Source organism: Arachis ipaensis, chromosome B5, assembly GCF_059453495.1.
Source record: "Arachis ipaensis isolate K30076 ecotype BB chromosome B5, ASM5945349v1, whole genome shotgun sequence".
Classification (NCBI taxonomy): domain Eukaryota; kingdom Viridiplantae; phylum Streptophyta; class Magnoliopsida; order Fabales; family Fabaceae; genus Arachis; species Arachis ipaensis.
In genome coordinates this window covers 4,857,803-4,863,409 of record NC_142440.1, presented here as the reverse complement: position 1 = coordinate 4,863,409, position 5,607 = coordinate 4,857,803, and positions in this window count along the sequence as shown.

Genomic DNA, 5,607 nt, shown 5'->3' with positions numbered 1-5,607 from the left:
TATATATATATATATATATAAGTATTAATTTTTTTAAAAAAAAATTTGTGGGAGCAAATGCCCCCTCTATATTAAACGTGAGTTCGTCTCTGGCTGTGAAGGAAGATGGGAGTTGTGAATAGGTAAGCGGCGATGGACTCAACAACAATATGATAGGAGTTATACGGTATTTTTGTGAAGAAGTCGAGAAGAAGAAGATTTTATGTGAGGATGATTGAGTTTATCTTGCATGGCTATAGAGTATAGAGTGAAGCTATGAATCATATGTGATGTGAGGCAAATCCTAATTACTAAAAAGTGTTTATATGTATATATTCAGGGCGGGTACACCCTAAACCCGACGATACCTGTCTTAAGCAAAATCTGTCTCGACTCGAGTCAAGTTATTACCCTTTTCATCCGGGTATAGACGGGTCGGGTACCTGCGTATTCGAAAACTCCTCCCAAGTCTAACCACGTATTAATACTCCTTTTATTAAGGGTTTATCGCTAGCCAATAGATTGCTATATACACAAGGCGAGATTCTAACTCCTAATAGTTGTTTAAGCGGACGAGTGAGATAATCACTTAACAAACTCAAATTGATTAAGATAAATACTAATTATTTTTAATATTTTAATATTAAAAATTTTAAGAGTTTGATTTTAATTATAACTTTATAAAATATTTATAATAATAATTATTATATATATTATTTAATTTTTTAATAAAATTTTTAATATAATTTTATGTATTATTCCGTACAAGGTACGGGAACATACACTAGTTTAAACTAAAAAGAAAATAATATCATAATTAATCTTATTTACAAAGGAAAAATGAAGAAATCATATTAGAATTGATATCTCCTTAAAATGCTGTTGATATTTTAGTATTCACAAAGACAATCAAATACATGTACTACTAAAAATAAGGGATTTAGTCACGGAAAAATTTGTAGTTAAACTTTAAAAAAATTGTGGCAATTACACTTTGGCAACAAATGAACATCCGTAGCTAAAGAGGACGATGCGTTTTTAATTAGCCACGCTTTTTACTCCATTAACCACAGTCTTAACATCTGTGGAGACATTTTGTTAGCCACAACTTTAGCATGTTTAAACATGCTCTTTTCTGTAACAAAATGAACTTTAGCATGTTTAGACATGCTCTTTTCCGTAACAAAATGAAATTATGCATAACGAAATAATTGTTTCTGCCACACTTTATCTGTGACAAAATTGATCAGGCCGGACTTTTTTGTCACACTTTTTTCTGTGGCTAACAATAAAGTTAAATTTAAAAAAATATCATAATAAAAATGCTCCTTAATATAAAATTTCATCAGATAAGATTAAAAAAATAATAATAACATTCCTATACGTATTATCCATAATATAAAGATATGAAATTAACTAATACTTAATATTGAAAAGCAAATATATCCTAGATTACATGGGTTTAATGTTAAAAAAATATTCAAATATAATTGTTACAAAATAAATATTAGACTTTGCTAAAATGATACAAAAAATTGAAAGCCTAAAAGTACCGAGAGACAAAATGAATTTATCAATCTCTCCATCTCTTGTTACACATAACCCACATGCAAAAAGATTTCCAGATAAATAGCAAAAAGGACATGTAATTTCAGATGCTTTGTGTGCTCCAATAAAATTTGCTAAGCAAGACAAAGATCAGGAATCAAGCTAAGAAATTAATAGGTCATGATTTGACTCCTTCGAGAATGATCAGAAAAATTAAGGTACAACACTTACTTCGAGGATGTAATTTGTAATTACTAGTTGCATAATATTTTCTAAAATGTCAATTGGTAGTTTAGAATTGCTAGTTGCATAATATTTTCTAAAATGTCAATTGGTAGTTTAGAATCTATCTACAGCCCGTAACAAAAGAAAAAATACATATTGGGATAACAAAAAAAAAGTCTAAAATTAATTTACATTGTTGACTAAAAGAAATACAAAAAATAAAATGATGCCAAAAAAATTAACATGAAGAAGTGCCACTTTATTCAATTTTGGCAGACTTCTAACAGTAACATCAGGACCTACAACACTGTCTTTTACTTAGTTCAAATTTATCCATATTCATACAAGTTTCAATAATTACAAAGCCACAAAACTAAATCAAAAGTTGAATAGTTTAAAAGAAAACACAAACTTGTATGGGGATCCCAACATCGACAAAAGCCAAAGTTACAATATTGATACACGCAGATCTAGTTCCTACATAAGGAATATTGGAAAAGAGTTAGTGAATGGTCAAAAAAATAGTCTTTTAAATACAAAAAATGTAAAGATCCAGCAAAGAGAGAATATCAGATAAACATAAAAAAGAACTGCTTAGGGTTCTTTCCAATCTTCTTTGTGATTTAGGATTGTCTGTAAAATCTTGATTTCCGCTATTTCCGCTATTTTGGTACCTTCTTTGGCGACTCAATGCTGGATTTATTAAGGATACAGAAACAATAGTCTGAACCTGTGAGAGAGTTTTTTCGATTTTTTAGTGAGTGGACTTTACTTTGGTGCTAAGTGAAAGTTACTTTTAAATTTTTTGCCCAAAATTTACTTGTATTAATGTAAACGTTTATTTGAATTTATTTCAGTCAAGTAATTGAGATTTTTAATTTAAATTAACAGTAATTAAGATTATGAATTTTGGCCCGTTGGATTTAAAAAAAATAAAAAAATTGCCGAAGAAAGAAAATATTAAAATTTTGTAACTGTTCCTACGTTAATTTATGTTGGATTTTTTTTTACTAAATTAATAAAAAGATAATAAAAAAATAGAAAAATAAAATTTAGAAAAACTAATGCATATTGTGAATTAGGGACAAAAAAAATATACTCTTTTTTATCATGAATTTTATATATACTTTTAACATTCATTCTCAATTAATTAAAGTAATAAGTATGTACTCTTTTTATACTATTTCAACTAATGCATATCTTATCAATTGAAAATGACTGGGAAAAAAGAGAAAAAACCAACTATCGATAAACTGGATAAACCTGCACCCTTCAAAATTGAGATTTATTATTAAGGTTTAAATTTGGAAAAAGTAGAAATTCTATATAAAATTTTTGAAAAGTACGGAAAGAAACACTCGTTGATAGAAGCGCGTAATTTAAGAGTAGACATCGTTTGATTTCGCCACGGTGAGCATTGGGTCTGTGGCAATTGAGAGAGTCCAGCTCAAGTTGGTCACACACAAATAAGAACGTGAGAAATTTTCGCACAATTTAACCACGGAAAAATAAAATGTTGCAAGTGATTACCACGATCATGAAGATTTGCCACTGCTTCTTGTTCGTGAGTATTTTCCCGTGGCAAACTATCGTGTTTCTGGTAGCTGCGTTTTTAAAGCACATAATGTTGTATGTGTAACTTTTTACATATTATTGTAGCAATTTTCTGTGGTATACGTATTTGATAGTGGAATTGACGGTGAACTTATTTCTATCTTTTATTTATTATTTTCATAAAATTATTATATATCTTAAAAATTTAAATAAATAAGAGAAAGATATATAAAGAGTATTTATTCATTTTGGTCATTAAAGAGATACTTTAATCTTTAATTAAAATTAATTATTCGATTGGTTTCTAATAATTAAATCTATTAGTTACTTAGGTCATTTGCTCCATCAACTTTAATGGAAGACAAAATAGTCTATGACAACTCAAGGGGAAATAAAATAGTCCCTGACCCCTCTATTTAGAACGACACTATTCTCTTCTAATTTCTATCATATTTTGCATAATTTTAACAGTCTAACACTGCAATTTCAAGTTACACAATGCACATTTTGCAATTTTAATATTCACAAGAAAAAAAATCCTTAACTTTTTCTCAACCAATTCATATTCAAAAAACTAATGACTATGTCTTTCAAGTATTTGTCGTCTTCGATAGATATGAATCTAGACAGTAAGTCCGATTTGTTAAAATCCGTGGTCATCATCGCCATCTCCCTCTTTCTCTACCTTATCATCTCCATGGCCACATTGTCCACCATTTCGATCGCTTCCTTCAGTTTCTTCTCCGAACCAATGTTCAGTAATCGCTTCAGTTTTCATATGAGCGACGACGATGACATTACTCGTTGTACTGGTAGCTTGGATGCAAAGTCGAAGTTACCTGCCAGCTTGGACTTCGGGAGAGAAGGAATGAAGCACTCGGAGTCCATTCCAAATGAGAATTTGCATATGATGTCGAAGGAGAATCTTCTCATAATGCCTAATGTCCAACAATCTATATTGCCTGCCGGAGAGTGGAGAAATACATGTCTTTGGGGTAGTTGTGGAACTTGGTCTTAAGAATGTGGTGGACATTATCAGGGTTAGTTGGAGGTGATTTTGTTATCGATGACGTGGAGGTGGATGCTTCTGGTGGGTGAAGTGCAGAGGAGATGGGTGTACCAGTTATAGAAATTTAGAAAGTGTGTGATCCATGACATATTGAGGTAGGTGCGACACGCGTGACAATTACACTATGGCTTGATCTTAAAGCTGAAGAGGAGGAAGAAGAAGATGGAAAAGAAGATTGTGAATGTGAAGAAGGAGAGTATGAATATTATGATTATGAAAGATACGATGGAAATTGGGGGAGAATGGCGTCGTTTCCGAACAAAGGATGCAGGGACAATCCGTTATAATTGTCAGGGACTATTTTATCTTCCGTTAGAGTTGATGGAACAAAGGACCTAAGTGACTGACTGATTTAATTATTAAAGACCAATCGAATAATTAATTTACTTGAGAACTAAAATGTCTAATCCAAAATTTGTTAGACACCAAAATAAATAAATACCCATATATAAATAATGGGAAATCTATCCATTAGTATTGCTTAAAAGTAAAGTCTCATTGGGCTGGAGCAATTTGCCGCTCCTTCCTTGTTGCCCGGTCTTGCTTGCACATTGTTACCGAATTTATTATTGAAAACAACATCATTTATATTCAACTATAGCAATTGATAAGAAAGGTTATATATATGAAATAATAATTATAAGTTACTGATGCCATGTCTGTAAATCATTGGGTTATATGATGTGATCTAAACTGAAATAAAAAAGAAATGTATTATAATCAACTAGTTAATTACCAATTCAATGCGATTATCGTTGATTAACGAAACATGTTACATAATTCCATTGCTGTAGAGCATTCTTGTAAGAAAATTCTTCTTAGGTATAACATATTTACAGTAGCTACTACGCCTACAAGTTGAAACATGGATGCTAGGCTATAAGCTAAGCCTACAATAGATGTAACAGAAATGTTGGAAAGACTTGCGAACAACGTTAATAATGCTAGTGCTACTGAATGGATTGAAGCGGAACTTGCGTGAGCATCACACTTGTTTAATGTTATTCACCCTTGTACCACGCCTTGCGTGCTTCATATTCATTGTTGAGTGCTGCAAATGATTGCTAGCTAGTCCATGAAAAACCACCCCCGCTCTAGTAACATTTGTTTTCATCTAAATACAACCATTAAGGATATCATATTTTCTTAATCGAAAATGTTTGGTAACCAAAGAAAATCAGAAATACAACCATTTAATTAATGCTAAATAAGATAAGTTCTGCCTGTTTTTT